General features: G+C 47.2%; 1 protein-coding gene across 1 annotated transcript in view; it reads right to left on the bottom strand.

The window, feature by feature from the left end:
- The window catches only part of JAKMIP1 (janus kinase and microtubule interacting protein 1), a 128,412-nt gene extending 109,520 nt beyond the window's left edge, over positions 1 to 18,892 (bottom strand). The window contains exon 1 of the mRNA XM_040237305.1: positions 18,514 to 18,892. The gene's annotated coding sequence lies outside the window, so the exon portion shown is untranslated. The remainder of the gene's footprint in view (positions 1 to 18,513) is intronic.
- Positions 18,893 to 20,093: the final 1,201 nt, after the last annotated feature.

Raw genomic sequence — 20,093 nt, 5'->3', positions numbered from 1 at the left:
TCTGATGAACTATCCTAAGCCTGATGGCTGAGAAGGTAAAGAATCTGCTTGCAATGCAAGAGACACAAGAGCCACGGGTTCGATCCCTAGGTCAGGAAGATCCCTTAGAGGAAGAAATGGCAACCCACTCCAGTATTCTTGCCTGGAGAACCCCAAGGACAGAGGAGCCTGGCAGGGTACAGTCCATGGGGTGGCACAAAGTCGAACACAACTGAGCAACTTCACTTTCACTTTTCACTTTCATCATTGGAGAAGGAAATGGCAACCCACTCCAGTGTTCTTGCCTGGAGAACCCCAGGGACAGAGGAGCCTGGCAGGTTACAGTCCATGGGGTCGCACAGAGTCAGACACGACTGAGTGACTAAGCACACACACACCTTATCCAAGCCTGACTTTCATCCTCCTTGGTGAAAGCTGCATTACCTGAGCCTAGAGCCTCTGTTCTCAGTGCCCCCCACCCCCCGCCGCACCCACCCTGCCTCTAACCTGCTGAGGAATCTCACAGCTGCTCTGTGTGCCATGAATGAAAAGATAAGACCAGGCATCGGACGAGCTGGGTCAGACCTCAAAACGCAGGAGGTCAACAAGATAGTCATAACATCTGAGACCTGACAGTGTTTAGTGACGCTTTAACTCCCAAGTTAATCTAAACTCTGGTTCTTTGACCTTCACTCTTGCCACGGGGATGTCTTCAGAATCTTCTTCAAGAAGTGGTTATTCCTAAGCAACTCTAGTAACCCACACCACCGACCTGCGCATCTGAGGACCATCTGTTTTGCTGTAACCAGCCACATCCAGGCACATCCACCACTCCCGCCCTCCTTGACAAATAAGCAGGCAAATGCAGACACCAGGTCTCGAACTCGAGCCCCACCCAAGAAGTTGTGCACCTGGCCCAGACACCTGCTCCACGTCCTCAGCACTCAGATTCGCCCTCCAGGGCAGCCTCCACTCCGGACCTTGCTGCACTCCAGCCTCCTGTTAACACAGGCCTTGGAGGCAGGGTAGATCTGGGGTGAGAAAGGGCACCTTTGAGCTGATAGCTATCAGCACTGGGTTTTGATTCCCATTCTTCCCTCATAGGCCTCTGGTGGCTCAGACAGTAAAGAATCTGCCTGCAATGCAGGAAGACCTGGGTTCAGCCCCTAGATTGGTAAGATCCCCTAGAGAAGGGCATGGCAACCCAGTCTGGTATTCTTGCCTGGAGAATTCCACAGACAGAGGATCCTGGTGGGCTACAGTCCATGGAGCCACAAAGAGTCAGACACAACTGAGCAACTTACACTTCCTTCAAAGTGCTGTGTGACCTTGGGCCATGAATCACCTCTCTCTGGGCCTCAATTTCATCCTTTGAAAAATGCACATTTGGGCTGGACATTGTTTCAAGTCGTCCAGTTGCAGCTGCTGTAATTTTTGCATAAAACACATACAACGTGTACTACTTTTTAAAACTCAGCTTTAAGTGGATACCTCAGAGGGCTTTTGCAATTGAGATAGAGAATATTTGGGGAACCTCTGCCAAAATTCCCTCATGCCCCTTTGCAACTTCCCTGTAACTGCTAAATATTTTTCTTTAAAATGACTGATGTTTTAAAAACATAACACTGCTTCAGCTTGATTCTAAGCAATAATATCCACAAAACCACAAGCTTGATGGGCTAGGTATATTTTCTGTTATCCACACAAAAATAATTCCTACTAAAATAAAATGTCAGGACAATGCAGGCATGCATGCATGCTCAGTTGTTCAGTCACATTCGACTCTTTGCCACCCCATGGACTGGGGGCCACCAGTCTCCTCTGTCCATGGGATTTCCCAGGCAAAAATACTGGCATGGGTTGCCATTTCCTTCTCCGGGGGAATCTTTCCAACCCAGGATCGAACCCAAGTCTCTTGCGTCTCCTGCACTGGCAGGTGGATTCTCTACCACTAGCTCCACAGCATGCATGCTAAGTCACAGCAAGTGCTTGCTAAATACTGGCTGCTCGACACAAGGGACAATCCACGGCCCATCTCTTTTCCATCTCTGACCGACGTGACCGACATCCACCACCCCCGGCGGGAGGCAGCAGCTGGCATTCCTCACAGCTGACAAACGCTGCATTCAGAGAGATGGCCAGCCCGGAGGGAGATGGGGGCAGATGCAGAGCCAGAAACCAGGTGAGTGAGGGAGAGAAGCAAGTCAGTGAAAGTGCCGAGGCTGCATTCGGAGAAGCTGCTTCTAAGTCTCCACCCTCTGCTTGCATGGTTTTAGCCCACGAAGTTATTTTAATAACTCGGTCACTTTCACAGCAAAACCTTTTGCTAGAAAAGCCCTCCAAGATGTCGCATCTGCATTCCCAGAAGGGATTTACCACAAAGAGCGCAAATAGAGACTGGTCGCCTTCCAAAGCCCCAGTTTCGCGACGAGCTAAATAATTGAAGGGAAGCCTTCTGCGTCCTTAGCAACTGAGCAAGGAGTCTGTCAGATGTTTACAGCCCTTTAAATACTAGAAATAGAAGATGAACGGAGAGGTGAATCACAGCTCAGAAAAAGGCACTAACGAAAAGGTAGGCAGGGAAACTTAGCATGAGTTCAAGAGCCGTGGCATGGCGGGCCCACTGCGTGTAGGAACCGTGCCCCAACTCTGCAACCCAGCACCGGGAGCACCTTCCAATCCAGCTCACAGCTGCAACCTTCTCAATATACTGACTACCCAGCCCCATCCCAACACCCCACGCCTGGCCACAGTGATCTACTGACATCACCCCAAACATTCAGCTACACCTTTGCATGTGCTGGTTCAGCAGTCAGGATAGCCCTTCTTCCCTTCTCCACCTGGAAAACTCCTATTCATTCCTCAAAGGCCCAGGAATAATGGCCAAGTTCAACCATCACCTCCCACAGAAGTCTCCCCTCAGAGAGTCTCTCCCTCCACAGAACAGCATAGAGTATACTGGACGGGGTAGGGTGGGGGTGTTCTTTGGGACTGGGGCCAAGTTCTAAAGGCCTTCCATCCTTGTCCAGTGTGGAAGGAATTTACAGTTCATTCTCACACAGGGTGGGAAGTCAGGGAGGAGCCGTGAGCAGAAAAACACATCCAGATGAATGTGGTAGGAAATTTCTGGTGACAATGTGGGAGACAGATTGAAGTTGGATCCATGATGACAAAGTGAGTCTCCAGCATCAAATCGTAGCTGCTTGGCTGCTGGTATCCAGAGCTTCCTTCCAGAGTCGCTGCTGTGCATAGACAGGGGCAGAGAAAGCAGGACCCCTCCCTCACCCCAAAGTGGTATCACCACCACCATAGCTCAGATGCAAACAACATAGCCTTTCCATTTATCAGCCCTGCTCTAAGAACCTACACTGACTCCTTACAATAGCCCTAAAATGTAGCTACTGTTATTGTCTTTTTTAGGGATGAGAAAATCGGGAAGATTCAGGAAGCTGCTCAGAAGTGCCCAGCTAACAAGTGGGACAGGAAGCCAGACAGTCAGGCCAGAGCCAGATATGGTGGCTGGGAGAACTACAGCAAACCTATACCTCACCCTTAGAAAGTCAGCCACAGTACCCAATGTTCCCGAAAGAAACTACGGGGGATTTAGCTGCAAGAACATTCACGGACGTTTTGTTCACCAGAGGAAAACCAAGAAACAAACTAAGTATCTGCCAAACATCCAAATATTAGCAAATACCCTGAACTACTGTGGAGCATTTACGCAGTAGGCTGCTATGAAGTCCTTAACGTGCTAATAAGAGTTGTAAACTCTATTTCTCACATTTCGGTTTGAAGTCCTCCTGTCCCTGGGTCTCCCAGGGTGCCTCTGAAATGCAATTCCTGGGTCTCTCCTGGACCTGAGGGCCCCCCAGGTGGCTCAGTGGTAAAGAACCTGCCTGCCAGTGCAGGAGACACAGAGATGTTGAGTTTGATCTCTGGGTCGGGGAAGATCCCCTGGAGAAGGAAATGGCAATCTCCTCCAGCAGATCCTTGCCTGGAAAATCCCCTGGACACAAGGAGCCCAGAAGGCAACAGTCCATGGGGTCGCACAGAGTCAGACACGACTGAGCGCACACACATCCTGGACCTCATGACAGACCATGTCTGGAAGTGGGGGCCTGGCAATCAGAATCTTTGTGTGCAGGCTTTTCTGCATGGTAACGTCTGAGAACCACTGCTGGAGATGACTATCCACTGCCATGGAAAGGGTCAGCTCCGTGAGCAGTTTTGTTCACCTAAGGTTTCCGGTGCCTAGAACAGTGTCTGGCACAAAGCAGATGCTCACGAAATCTTTGGTGACTGAATGAACCCATCAATCAATAAATGATTCTGCCAGGAGCTGTTGGCAGATCTAAGTATCTGACCAGTCTGTGTGCCTCGGAGGACCTACAACAGGGGTCCTGTGCACGTAATTTCACCTTGCTGTACCCGGCACAAAGTCAGCCCTCCGAGACGGTCCACCAGCACGTGAACACATGAACACTGACGTGGGCCTTGCTTCTGAGCTGCATGCTCTCTCACTCTAGACACGGAATGTGCCTTACGACCTATCCCTGTCACGGTTTAGCTGGCAGCATTGTTTCTTCCCTTTCCTTAGTGGTACAAAAAAACAATAAAGCACCTCTCAGTTGGTGTCATCTTAGATTTATTCAAATACGGGAACTGAGTACATCATTCTGATTTCAAAAAAAATTCAAGTCAGATGCCAATACGGCTAACAGATTGCTGTGCATTCCCTCTCTTATGATTTGCAAAAATCAGCCCAATGCCATCTGTCCTGAGCTTTTGGCTGCAGGAGGCCCCAGTAGTCCTGGTCATCCAACCCTTTGCTGCTGAGGTGCAAACCCATCATCTGATGTGAATGACAAGTCTCTCACCTGTCTTCACCTGGGAAACTTCTGACAGCATCATTTGGAAGGCTTCTCTACACACCTGGAGGCCGCAGGACGTGCCAGAGGATGATTCTGGCCCATACTTGTGTTCATCCCAGCCCCACCCCTCCCCAGAGGTTCATCCTGGCACGTGGTCTGTCTGCAACAGCTACTGGTCCTCTTGTGATTTCTCAGCACTTGGAGGGCTGATGCCCCTTGGCCAATGCTCTACAGACCTGCACATGCTGTAACTGGTCCCACAGTTAGAAGAGAGTTGGATGCCCTAGGCTGGTTACCCTCATGTGCAAAAAAGAGGGATGGGGATGCGAATCTGGCCCACTGCACAGGGTCGTTCTGAGAACCAAATGAGGTTCATTTGAAAATGCTCTGGAGAGTAGCAATTTCTATACCAGGTGATTTGTGACATTTAGAAAGATACAAATGTGTAGAACATCTCAAACTTAGAGATGAAACTTTAGCACCTATTTTCCATTGTAACACCTGCCTTCTTTTGACTAAAATCTACCATTATCTAGACCTTTGTAATGAGCCAGTGGCACAAACTGTCAGAGCAGTAAAGGGCCAGGAACTCGAACCAGAATGCCACCTTGTCCCCCTGGGCTTTCCTGGACACGTCACCTAAGCTCCCTGAGGCACCAACTCCTCGTGCATAGACTGGGGCTCGCTGTCTACATTGTCCCTTTCCCTGTGCAGTTAGAGCTGCCTCTTTGTAAAGCAGCTGGCATGGAGCCTCCCACAGTGCGTCTGCATGAGGGAATCCACTCCCGGGATGTCCTCACTTAAAGCAACAGCACTAGGTTGCCACAGATTTTCTTCTATGGAGCATTTTATTCCCCCAAAGAACAAAGCTCAGTCGGTAAAGAATCTGCCTGCAATGCAGGAGACCCAGGTTTGATCCCTGCGTTGGGAAGATCCCCTGGAGAAGGAAATGGCAAACCACTCCAGTATCCTTGAGTGGAAAATCCCATAGACAGAGGAGCCTGGTGGGCTACAGTCCATGGGTTGCAAAGAGTCAGACACGACTAAATGACTAACACTCTCTTTCAGCCCAAAGAACTAGAGCTAACTAAGCTTCTACAGCTTCAGGAGTTATTTGGGCCAAATTTCCAGGGCTAAGCCAACAGAGAACAGCACTATGAGGCAGGACCCCAGTTGGAGGCTGGCTCCACCCCTTCCTCTATGGGGGACCCTGGCCGGGTTCCTCTGCCCTCGCCTCACCGTCTCCAGCCCGCAACCTGGAAAGTGAGGATGATGAGGGTGGAGCACCTCCAAGGGATGCTCTCAGGACTGTGGACAGACAAAGGTAGCACAGAGGGAGTGCTCCAGACATCCCAGGCATCTGCCAGCTTCCCACAACCTCAAACATGAAGCCCTTGAAGGCCAAGAACCTTCTAGCACAGGGATGGCAGTGGAGCGGTGGTGTCTGCCTGCCCACCAGCTGCCAGATAGGAAATGTCACAGGTGCTGCGAGTGAACACAGGTCCACAGAGGCTTTGTGCTGGGTAAAGAAAGCAAGCAGGGGCCGTGGCTTCTGAAGCCCCTGCTTAATTCATGTGGCTAACCCAGTACAGGGTCTGGTGGAGGAGGTGGCAAGCCAGTGTTTGTAAGTTAAATAAAAATTTAGTTTTGGAGCTACTGGTGAGATATGATCAGGCAGAAAGAAGGTATGAGAACATTTCAGAGGGTCGGAGGTGTAGGGGTGATCACCCCACAGGGTTTTCTGGGCTTCCCCAGATTGGCTCAGTCAGTAAAGAGTCTGCCTGCAGTACAGGAGACCTGGGTTTGATCCTTGGGTCAGGAAGATCCCCTGGAGAAGGGAGTGGCAACCCACTTCAGTAATCTTGCCTGGAGCATTTCATGGACAGAGGAGCCTGGTGGGCTACAGTCTGTGGGGTCGCAAAGAGTCGGACACAACTGAGCGACTTTCACGCACACACCCACAGAGTTGTCATCCTCAGACAGGAAATCTATCTTTTTTGAAGGAAAAGAAAACCTGGTTTGAAAACTTCAAGCTGGGAGTCTTTCCTGAGGGATACCATGTGGGCTGATTGACAGATCAGTGAGATGGGAGAGAAAGTTCAAAAAACAGATCCAAGGACAGACACAGGAATTTAACCCACATAAATGGGGAGAAAGAGAACAGCTCATGCCCTACCACTGGCCTGGGATAGAGGACAAGCTATTTGGGAACAAATAAAACCAGATATCTGTCTAGATCCTTAAAGTAAAACAACTTTCATGTGGATTACACATTGAGATAAAAACAAAGCTTCACTAACAGATGAATGGATTAAGAAGATGTGGTATACACAGATGTATATACATCTGTGTACACACACATACCCATATATGTATGCCACATCTTATATGTATATATGTATATGCACATACATATATGTACATATACACAGTGGAATACTACTCAGCCATAGAAAAGAATGATGTAATGTCATTTGCAGCAACATGGACGGACCTAGAGATTATCATACTAGTGAAGTAAGCTGGAGAGAGAAAGACAAATATCATATGATATCACTTACATGTGGAATCTAAAAACTTAATACAAATGAACTTATTTACAAAACAGGAACAGACTTACAGACTTAGAAAACAAACTTATGCTTACCAGTGGGGAAAGGTGGAACGGGGAAGGATAAATTAGGAATTAACAGATATTTACCCTACTATGTATAAAATAGATAAACAGCAAGGTCCTATTGTATAGCACAGGGAACTATCTTCAGTATCTTGTAACAATCTATAATGGAAAAGAATCTGAAAGAATAGATGTGTGTGTGTGAGTGTGTATCTGACACTTTGTTTCACACTTGAAACATTGTAAATCAAATATACTTCAATTTAAAAATACATTTTGGTTTTTTTTTTTTTTGGTTTGTTTTGTTTAAAGAAACCACAGAACAAAGAAGTCTCTTAAAAACAAGTATTAGAGGAGGCCAACAGTTCAAGTGTCCACAGAGGGCACCAAGGCTAAACTTCTGGTGGGGAAAAGCATCCCAGAGTGAAAACGTCAGAGCCCAAGATGGGAAAAAAATTATTGCAACATATTAAAGACCAGGGGTTAATATCTCCTTTAGGTTATGAAGCTTTACAAATCAAATCTGCTTTAAGTGACGTGCCAACAGAGAACTAAGTATAAACAATGAAGAAGCAATTCTCCAAAAAGAAAAGCACGTGGCCAGCACACAGGCGACAAGATGCTCAGCCTCCTGAAATCCAAAAACGAGACTAGGAATGAAAATTCTCACTTGTCACGCTGGCAAAGGTCTGCACTGTTGGCAAGGTCCTGGGACATGGCTATTCCCATTCACTCTTGTGAGTACAAATTGGCACAACTCTTCTAGAGTGCCATTTGGCAACCCCTGTGAAAAATTTTAAATACGGATTGCTTTCGCTTAGTAGCTCCACTTCTAGAATCTTTCCTAAGGGAACAATCAGACAGGGAGATAATCCATAAAGATGGGAATAAAAAGGGACTCGTTAAATAAAGCCAAGCTGCAGAGGCCATGGCAAGATTTCTTTGTGTGAAAAGCTGGTCACAAATCCAGTGATCCCTTTTCTCAGGGGAAAAGCCCCCAGTCGAGACACTCACTGGCATCACAGCTCTAATGAGCAGGATAAGCCAAGAAAGTATTTCCATTTAGGGGCAGGGGAAGGCGGCTGTGTGAACAAAGAGGATTCTTAGAAAGACAAAGTGGAAGGCTGCTGTCAATGGTGGGGAGGGAGAGAAGAACCAGGAAATGGAGCGGGGGTAGGGCAGGTTTGGGCCAAGAAAAAGAGAGGGAGAAGAAATTAGGCTGCAGAGAAGTGACAATGGCAGCAAGAAGATGAAAAATACTAAACATCCAATTGGGACTAAATATACTAATGGGACTTTTAGAATCCCCCAGAGTAGATGAATAGGTCTAACTGACAAAAATAATAGCTTTCTTTCCTATATACCAGCAATAACCAATTCATGGATAAAACTGGAAGATGATTCCATTTGTAACTGAATCAAAATGAGCTAGGAATGAACAGCACAGACTGTTCAGAATAGAGGAGAAAATGGTATTTTTCTATATGGGACAGAGCAAGCTGAATTGAGAAGCAGACAGTCCCTCTCAAGCTTGCACTCCCCAAATCAACACCTGCTTCTTCTCTGGCCTTGGACCCCTTCTCATTCCCATCTTTTCCCAAACCTCCCTCCTTTGTACCAGCTACTGCAGTGCCACCTCCCTCCAGGGTTCCTCACCGTCAACTTTATCTACTCCAGTCAATTCCATTAAAATACACAGACTTCTCTCTGTCCCCAACACCCCTAACCTCTGCCTCTGCATCTTTGAGGCTGTCATCTAGGCTGCCTCCTCATTTCCTGCGGGCTATGAGCTTCCTGGGGGCAGGGACAGGTCACCCCAGTCTCTGTCCCTCAGCACAGAGTGCCATGTGGGATACCCTGGTGATGGGGTTAAAGAGGTGGGAGGGTGAATGAATGGAAGGATGGATGGATGGACAGATGAACTCAGAAATAAAGAAAAAAATGACTCCGTTCAACTCAGAACTTCAATATAGCCCAAGCAGAGTTTGGTGCCAGGGTCCCTGAGACTCCTTCCAACCTGAGTTTCTGAGACTTTATGGCGCAGTCCCCCTGATGCCTGGGGTCTGGACATCAATTCCTAGGCTCAGCTTAGAAAGAAAATCTTCAGAAGAAACAGCACTCAGAGGAGGGAAACAATCATTTCTCAAACTGGAGGAGTCTCTTCCAGTGGAGAATTTTGTTTTGGGGGCAACCTCTAAAAATAAATAATATTTAAAAGAATAAAATGGATCATACGGCAGCTTCATTCCTAGTTTTTAAAGGAATCTCCATACTGCTCTCCATAGCGGCTGTATCAGTGGGAGGTGGGAGGGAGGTTCAAGAGGGAGGGGACCATATGTATACCTATGGCTGATTCATGTTGATGTGTGGCAGAAACCAGCACGATATTGTAAAGCAACTATCCTCCAATTAAAAATATAACTTAAAAAGAATAAAATGGATTTAGACTGAAAAATAGAAAATACTGTGGAGAGAAATTAAAGATGACCTTAATAAATGGAGAGTGTGACCTTAATAAATTTATTTATTTATAACAAATAAATCCTGTGTTCATGGATCAGAAGACAACATAGTTAAGACCAGATTTACCTACTGATTCTACAGAATTCCTATCAAAACCCCAGCTGACTTCTTCAAGAAGATAGTCCTGAAATTCATATTGAAATTCACATTTCAACATGAACAACCTTGAAAACAAACAACAAAAAAAGTTTGAGGACACAAATTTCCTGATTTCAAAACTCGCCACAAAGCCACAGTGATCAAGACAATGTGATACTTTTATGAGGACAGACGTAGAGATAAATGGAACAGAACTGAAAATTCAAATATAAACCTTTACATTTATGGTCATTTTTATTTTTGACAAAAATATCAAGATAAATTGATAGAAATCATAGCCATTTTAACTCATGGTGCTGGGACAACTAGATATTCACAAGCAAAAGAGTGAAGCTGAACACCCACTTCATGTCATATACAAAAACAAAAAAAAAACAAAAACCTTTAGAAGGAAACACAGAAATAAATCTTCATGACCTTGCACTAGGCAATGAATTCTTAGATAAGATATGCAAAGCACAAATGACAAAAAGAAAAAAGAGATAACTTGACCAGAATTTTAAAATTTGAAGGACACTGCAGTGGTTTGATGCAGTGGTTTTGGTGTCCTTCAAAAACTGATGTCCACCAGGCCCCTCAGAATGTGACCTTATTTGGAAATGGGGTATGTGCAGACATAATAAGTTAAGGATCTTGAGAGGAGATCATTCTGGAACTGGAGTCTGTAAGAAGAGACACCAGAAAGGCACACAGGGAAGAAGGCCAAGTGAAAACAGTGGTGAAGGTTTGGAGTGACGTGGCCACAAGCCGAGGAATGCTTGGGGCACCAGAAACTTGGAAAGAGGCAGGATGAGACTTCACAGGGAGTATGACCCTGCTGACACCCTGATTTCAGACTTCTGGCCTCCAGCACTGGGAAAGGATAGATTTCTGTTGTTTTAGGACCACACCACCCAGTTTGTGGTCATTTGTTATAGCAGCCCCAGGAAACTAATACAGACAGCACAAAGAAAATGAAAAGAAAATCCACAGGAGAAAATATTTGCAAGTCACATATCCAATAGTGAAGTCGCTCAGTCATGTCCAGCTCTTTGTGACCCCCTGGACTGTAGCTTACAAGGCTCCTCTGTCCATGGAATTTTCCAGGCAAGAGTACTGCAGTGGGTTGCCATTTCCCTCTCCAGGGGATCTTCCGGACCCAGGGATTGAACCTGGGTCTCCCGCATTGCAGGCAGACGCTTTACCATCTGAGCTACCAGGGAAGCCTCCCATATACCCAATAAGAGGCTGTCGACTACAAACTGGCACTTATCAAGGGCACTGCCAATGAGTGAACAACAAAGGCATTTGCCATCTGCCTCTAAGAAGACTGAACCTCATGCTGCTGCAGCTGCTGACCTTCAACAACCCCTTAGGGAGTTCAGGGTCGGGTGAGGCACTCTGTGCTCCAGGGAACACGGTGGGACAGGTCTTTAGATATTGGATGTTTTTAGGAACAAATTTCATGATCTCAATCCTTGCATCTCCTCATATCTAGAGTAGCTCTATATCCCTTCATGGTGACATCAGATCTCATGACTAACAAAAAACCTTTTGTAAAATGAGTACTTCATGGTACTCCCCCTTCACCAAAACCTTATATATTGACTTCTCCCCACTGCTACTTTGGAGCAGCCTCTCAGCGCTATCTGAGATGCTGCCTCCCGGGCTGCAGTCCTTATTTTGCCCCAAATAAAACTTAAGTTGCAGTTCTCAAGTTGTACATCTTTTTTTAGTTGACAGGGCCTATATCCAGAACATAGAAAGAACTTTTACAACTCAACAATCGAGACAAACAACCTCATTTTCAAATAGGCAAAGGATTTAAATAGGTATTTTTCCAAAGAAAATATATACCAACGGCCAACAGACAGATGAAAATGTGCTCAACATCACTAGTCTTTAATGAAAATCAAAACCACAATGAGACAGCACTTCACATCCACTAGAGAAAAAAACACCTGCTTTAAGCCTCCCAGCTTGTGGTATTTTGTTATAGCAGCCCTGGGAACCTGTGTATGTGTGCACACACATACACATGATTTTTCCTTTTTTTTATATTGAAGTATATTTGATTTACAATATTGTGTTAGTTTCAGGTATATAGCAAAGTGATTCACATATACATACATATATATATATTTCAGATTCTTATCTTATACAGGTTATTACAACATACTGAATATAGTTCTCTGTGCTATACAGTAAATCCTTGCTGTTTATTTATTTTATAGATAGTAGTGTGTATCTGTTAATCCCGTACTACTAACTTATCCCTCCCCCCCTTTCCCCTTTAGCAACTGTTTTTTTTTTTCTATGTCTGTGAGTCTATTTCTGTTTTGTAAATAAATCATTTGTATTGAATGTTGTTTTTTAGATTCCACATAAGTGATACCATATAATATCTGCCTTTACTGTGTGGCTCAGCTGGTAAAGAATCCACCTGCAATGCGGGAGACCTGGGTTCCATCCTTGGATTGGGAAGATCCCATGGAGAAGGGAAAGGCTACCCACTCCAGTATTCTGACCTGGAGAATTTCATGGACTGTATAGTCCATGGGGTCGCAAGGAGTCGGACATGACTAAGCAACTTTCACTCACTTCACTTTATCTCACTTCACTCACAACTAACAGTCTTCCATGTTTCTGCAAATGGCAATATTTCATTCTTTTTTATGGCAGTATTTCATTCTTTGGGGGGGTAAGTAGTGTTCCCTTGTTTCTATGGACCACAGCTTCTTTATCCATTCAGTAAATGGACATATAGGTTGTCTCCATGTCTTGCCTATTGTAAACAGGGCTGCAAAGAACTTTGGGGTTCATGTATCTTTTTGAATTATGGTTTTCTCCAGATATATACCCCCAAAGTGGGATTGATGGATCATATGGTAACTCTATTTTTAGTTTTCTAAGGAACCTCCATACTGTTCTTCATACTGGCAGCATCAATTTATACTCCCATCAACAGTGTAGGAGGGTTTCTTTTCTCCACACCCTCTCCAGAATTTATCTGTAGACATTTTGATAATGGCCATTCTGACCAGTGTGAGATGGGACCTCACTGATTTTTGATTTGCACTTCTCTAATAATTATCAATGTTGAATATATATGATTTATTTTTAAATTGACTTTTAACCACTAGGCAAGGGAACCAAACAAAACCCTCATGGCTAAGAGGAGCCATGTCCATGCCCACAGCCTACCAAGGACAGCTGAAACCAGGCCTGACCCAAGACATTAAACCATTAATTATGGCCTCCAAGAGGCAGCCTCAGAGCAGGTGTCAGGAGAGGGAAAGGCAGAGAAAGTGAGGCAAGGGGTTGATAGCACACAGGGGAACCAACGGTCAAAGTGTTGCCTGAGGGCCAAAGCAGACCACAAGCAAGACCCAGAGCCAGTTCAGGGCACACAGCCTCCTGTCAGACGCTGCAAATGGACCTCACTCACATGACCAGATGTGAGTGTCACAGCGCAATACAAGACACTCCAAGTGCTGAAGAACCAGAGCCTTTCCTTAGAGACGGTGGGAATACAGCCCAGGACTGCCCCACGTGTTTCAGACATGTCTCCAAGTACCATCCGTACCTTCCTGCTAACCCACAGTCATCTCATAATAACCAGCCCAGAACCGGGCTCCCCACTTCCCATCCTTACATCTGTGCTTCTCTCAAGTTCCTCACCCCAGGAAATACGCATCAGCCCCCCAGGCCAGAAATCTGGGTGTCCTTGGGCTTCCCTGGTGGCTCAGATGGTAAAGAATCTGCCTGAAATGCAGGAGACCTGGATTTGACTCCTGGGTCAGGAAGATCCCTTGGAGAAGGACATGGCAACCCACTCTAGTATTCTTGCCTGGAAAAATCCCATGGACAGAGGAGACTGGCAGGCTACAGTCCATGGGGTTGCAGAGTCCGAGACCACTGAGTGAGTCCTTCTTAGCTACCAGCTAATAACAACCACCAGATTATTCTAACATCAGTGGTTTTCAAACTGCCGTGCACCAGAAGCCCTGGAGCCTAATGAATCTCACAGAAGCCTAAAGTTCCCCCATGATTCTCCTGCTCCTCATGTTTCAGAGCTGCTCCATTTGATTTATCAGTAATAAATAAGTAATAAATAAATAAAACGCAGCTACTGATCTGGAGGGACACTCCTGAGTGTCGGGGTGCTGTGCAAGCCATTTATAAACATTATTTCTCAGGCAACTCCTTGGAGCAAAGAGTTTATTTCCCTCACTGTATAGATGAAGGCAGAGCTCAGGAAGGTTAACTAAGTTCCAGGAGGTCACACAGCCCACGGGGAGCAGCAGAAGCGGAATCTCTGCAGAGTCTCTTTGAGCACAAGGCGCTTCACCTCGCCAAGGGCAGGAATTAGAGGCCTGGAGCGCAAGGCCAGTCCTCAGGACCTACGGCCAGCAGCACAGGAGCCTCAAGGGGCCAGGCACAAGCTCTCAGTCCAGGGCAACTATTCCCAGCCCTGTTGACCATTGGAAAAGCCCAGAGAATTGATTGTTCATACCCGTGCCCAGCTCCACCAGAACTCTCCAGGGGCCAAGATGGTATCATATTCTCACCTCCCCGGGCAACTAGGGCTAAACTGTCTGCAACAGTGGTTCTCAACCTTGGCTGAATTTTCCTGACTCCCAGGCCCTGCTCCATCCCAGTGACTCAGCAGCTTGGAGTGGCGTGCAGGTCTCAGTGGTTTTTTAAGGTCCTCAGGTGATTCCAACGTGCAGCCAAAGCTGCAGCCGCTGGTTTCGGGCCTTGCCTGTTCCAGGTGTGGCCTCCAGGTCCGGAGCACTGGCACAGCCAGGGAGCTTGTTAGAAATGCAAGATTTCAGGCCCAACCCAGACCTCCTGAATCGGAAATGTGGGGGTGAGTTCAGCCAGTCCTTCAGGTGCCGCTGATGCAAGTTCAAGGATGAATCTCTTGCAAGTCAAAAGTGGGTCCACAGGCCGGCAGCGTCAGCATCCCTGGGATCTCGTGAGAGATACGGGGTCTCAGCCCCACATCCCCAGACCCACTGACTCAGAACCTGGATTTTAACTGGATGCCCAGGTGAGTCAAGCACACAGTGAAGAGAGGATCTGCCCTTCTTCCCCTTTCCCTGCTCCCTTCTGCTTTGGATTAGCTTTCATCTCACCAGGAAGGAGGCCACGGTCCTGATGCTCTGGAGCACACAGGCCACTCGGAGGAACAAGGCTAGAGACACACAGTCAGTTACACGTTGACTAACTGACTCAGCAACTGAGAGCAGGACCGGGTGACAGCTTAATGTAGTGCTTCTCAAACTTTAATGTGCTTGAGAACGCCAAGCTCCTTGAATGTCCCTTAGTTGGCCCATCCCCAGTAATGCTGACCAAATGGGTTGGGCCCATGAGTCAGCATTTCCACAGGTGATGTCATGCCAGAGGTCCCAGGATCACACTTGGCTAACCCTGATTTAGTGTGGATGGAGGAGGCTGGTAGCCCATGGTCCAGGGGGTGACAAAGAGTCAGACATGACTGAGCGACTTCACTTTCTTTCTTTCTTTGCTGAAGCCAGTCTATCAGGGCTCGAATCCAACCTTAGCATGCACTGACTGTGCAGCCCTGTGTCTCACCGGGCAAAGGAGCCTGGCGGTGACTCCAACCTCATGACTTGCCATGAAGAGGCAGTAGGGTGACAACTAAAGTGCTTGCGTGAGTGCCTAGTACAAGTGGACCCATACTTTTAAGTTTTACTACACACACAGGGATTCCCTAGTAGCTCAGCTGGTGAAGAATCTGCCTGCAATGTGGGAGACCTGGGTTCGATTCCTGGGTCAGGAAGATCCCTTGGAGAAGGGAACAGCTACCCACTTCAATATTCTGGCCAGGAGAGTCTCATGGACCATCTACCCCGTGGGGTTGCAAAGAGTCGGACACAACTGAGCGACTTTCACTTTCACACTACCACCAAAACTACAGCCACCACCATCCCTCCCACTACCAGCCCTACTACGACATCACCCTCACCACCACCACCATCCTCACAACCATCATCAATACCATCACCATCACCATCATCTCCACCACCAACACAATATTACCATCACCCGCAACACCACCGCCTCTCTCACCACCACCATCACTACCATCACGTTTAAATCCTGTGCCGCTCCAGCCCTGGCCTGGGGTTCTTCCTCACCCCATAGACCCCCAGGGGGCCAGCCTGTACTGGGCCTGGGGGAAAAGAGAGGACTCAGCCCCGGCCCCACCCACTCATGACCCATCCCACCAGCCTGGCCCACACAGGGCATTAATGTGAGGACAGCCAGGGGCCTGGGAGCCTCAGGGTGGCAGTGGCCATGTTCCCCAAAGTGACTTTCTGTCCCCGGATGCCCAGGCCCTGGGACTCTTCTTCAGGGCCAGAAGGAATGTTTGAAGGAGGAGGCGTCTCTTACCTTACCAGTAACCAACACCCATCACCACAACCAGCCTCACACCACCACCACCAATACCACCACCATCACCAAGATCATCACCATCACCACTCTCCCTGCCACCCCACCACCCCACCACTCTATCAGCATCATTTCCACCATCACTACCATCACCACTGCCACCAAATTATCATGATCACAACACCCGTCACCAAAACTACCCTCAAACCACCACCACCACCAATACCACCACCACCACCAAGATCATCACCATCACACTCTCCCCAGCACCCCACCACTCTATCAGCATCATTTCCACCATCACTGCCATCACCACTGCCACCAAATTATCATGATCACAACACCCATCACCAAAACTACCCTCAAACCACCACCACCACCGAAATCACCACCATCACCAATATCATCACCATCACCACTGCCAGCATCAAAGTCACTTTCACCACCACCTCCATCATCAGGATCACCATAATTACCACCAGCACCATCACCCATACCACCACCACCCTTATTACCACAACACCATCACCTCCCTCCCCACCACCCTCCCAGCACCACCATCACGACCCCCACCACTGGGTATTCACAATACAGCCCGTCATCAAAGACTGTTAGCCTAGGTGGACAGGCAGACAACAGACTGAGAGAGAGAGAATACAGAACTTCCTGTCGTGTAGACCAGCAGTCCCCAATCATGTTGGCACCAGGGAGTGGTTTCATGGAAGACAATTTTTCCATGGACCTGGTGGGGGATGGTTTGGGATGATCCAAGCACATTACATTTACTGTGCACTTTATTTCTATTATTATTACATCAGCTCCACCTCAGATCATCGGGTGTTAGATCCCGGAGGTTGGGGACCCCTGGTTGGTTAGACCAACTCAGTTCAGCATTTGTTCAGAGACAAATGCCAAGGAAATGAATCCAAAATAGCGATGGGTGTGGGAAGATGGAAGAGGGATCTTTACATGTCCTACATGTTGGTGGTCAAATCTCAGAAACCACCTAGACCAGGTGAGATTAGGGCTGTGCTTCTTTCATCTCCAAATGTCAACTCCCGGTACAGGGCCTGGCCATGGAATCAGGAATGAGTCCACAGACTTGACTTTTCAAAGTCACTTTCCTCCTCAGTTTATGCTTCCATTAAATAGGGAAAATGCTAATTTCGAAGTTGCTGAAGTGTATATTCTTACAGAGCTATGAAGATATCTAATAGTTAAGCATTATTGATATTCATCATTAATAACTGAAAATAACAGAAAAGCTGAATTTCTCACTTCTCCACAGGCTCCCCAATTAATGCTGACCACTCTTCCTAGGACACACACCATGCCACTAGAGAATTCTCAGCCCACTCTCTTCCAGTAATGCAAATCCTCTGAAATCTCAGTCCAATGTTCTAATGTCTGTAGTCCTGCCTTCAGGCGAGCTGCAATGCCCTCAGCCTGAACCGGCAGGCGAGCTCAGGACAGCTGCCCAGAGCAAGGGATGCTCCTGTCTACACTCCCCAGCGCACTAGCTGAGATGCCAGCCCCTCAGCTTTACATCCTGCTGATCTTTCAACTTCCTTCAGCTGGCTATGCCCTGGTCCCTTGGCACCAACTGGGTGATCTACAGACAAGATTAATAAATCCCAGCTGCAGAAAGCAGTGCCTTTAATGAGGACAGAGCTGAAACAGGGCAAGATAACGAGACCCAGGCCAGGCCCATGTCTAAATCCTGTGCTTCTCCAGCCTTAGCCTGGGCTACTTCCTTGCGCCCAAGACCACCAGCTGGCCAGCCTGTACTGGGCCTGGGGGAAAAGAGAGAACCCAGCCCCAGCCCCACCCTTGGTCACTCATGACCCATCCCACCAGCCTGGCCCACACAGGGCATTACTGTTAGGACAGCCAGGGGCCTGGGAGCCTCAGGGTGGCAGTGGCCATGTTCCCCAAAATGGCTTTCTGTCCCAGATGCCCAGGCCCTTGGAACTCTCTTCCTCAGGGCTAGAAGGAATGTTTGAAGGAGGAGGCGTCTCTTACCTGCAAGGCTCTGCTCAGGCAGCATCCTTGCCCAGGATGTTGGCCCTGCCCATCTGTTCACTCCACAAACTCCTGGGCTCCTGGCTTGAGTATAGATGATGAAATGGAAACAGCTGCTGCCCTTGCATTACCCACAATCTGGCAGGGGTGGTGGCTTATAATCAGATGGCTGCAATGAAATAAGGTCAGTGCTCAGAGCCTGGAGGGCTTTCTGGAGAAGGGAGCCCTTAAGTCATGTCTTCATGGAGAGGTAGGGATCCCAGATTAGCAAAGGATAAAAAAAAAAACAAAGACACCAAGCCCTACTAGATGTGTGTGTGAATTTCTATGTGTTCCCACAAGCACGGGGGAAAGTTCTGGGGTTCCACCTACCATGGGTTACCCTACATGAGATGGAGAAAATATATTTATTTCTTTATTCTCCTCTTTGTTTGAACAGTTACAATAAAAATATGACTTTAGTAATTTTAGAAGGCAACACAACAAACATGTAAGGGAAGAAGAGAAATGAAACATTTAAGGAAAGTTGACCCAAAAGGAAAGATTCTGAAAATGAAATGATTTCTCTAAAGAAGGTAGAATGAATTCAAGACTGGTCCCCAAGGGGCTGATCAGAATGGAACTGTGGAATGAGTAGTTCTCTCCACCTAGAGGTGATGGAGAGGCCGAAGAGGCTGGAGACCAAAGGGTGGATGGTGAACATAGCCGAGCCTCACCAAGCCTCTCCCGCTAGAAGTACAAATTGAAAAATACAAACGTTTCAATCTGCAAAGTTTCAAAACTGCAGAATAGTATAGTGAACTCTCCACATCTTCCTTAGACTCACCAATAGTTCATGGTTTCCCTTGGCTACTTTATCTATAAAGATGTTTCTATACATAAAAGTCTATTTTTTTTTATGAACCGCTTGAAAATAAATTGCAGACACCACAACAGCTCACCCTCAGTGCTGTGGCTTTCATCTCTTAAAATCAAAGACATGATGCGATCACAACACAATTATCAAAACCAGGACATTTTATCACTGATACGTTTCCCACTCCAATGTATGTCACCAATTATTGCAGTGATGTCCTACTTAGCAAAATGATTCTTTTTCTTGACCCAGCACTTTAATTAAAGAGCAGTTGTATGCAAGATGAGGTCATGTCTCTGTCAGAGGTACTCCAAACCACAAACTTCCTCAAATAATCAAGTGGAAAGGTAAAACATAAAGACAATCAGAATAATAAGCCTCATTAGAATAATCTTTGACAAGTAGTAGGACAGGGCAGCTGGAAAGGGTTCTAGGCACCGTGATCAAGGATGATAAACCGTCAGGTGATACCAGCCTTGGTCTTCAGCTCTGTGTCTAAGAAAAACACAAACCACATACCCGCGGGCATGACAGTGGTGTCCTTCTGTCCTTGGGAGCTGGCAGCCTGGGTCAGGTGGGCCACAGTGCCAAAAAGCAGGGGATCTGGGCTCCCACCTCTCAATTGCTGAGTCTACCTGGAGAAGTCACATAGACCCTGTGGGCCTCAGTTTCCCCGATGGAGTCTGGCCGCTTCCTCACCCTCTGCCCCCTCATTCATGGCCAC

The sequence above is a fragment of the Oryx dammah genome, unplaced genomic scaffold (assembly GCF_014754425.2).
Source record: "Oryx dammah isolate SB20612 unplaced genomic scaffold, SCBI_Odam_1.1 HiC_scaffold_3, whole genome shotgun sequence".
Classification (NCBI taxonomy): Eukaryota; Metazoa; Chordata; class Mammalia; order Artiodactyla; family Bovidae; genus Oryx; species Oryx dammah.
This window is presented reverse-complemented; position numbering and strand designations above follow the sequence as displayed.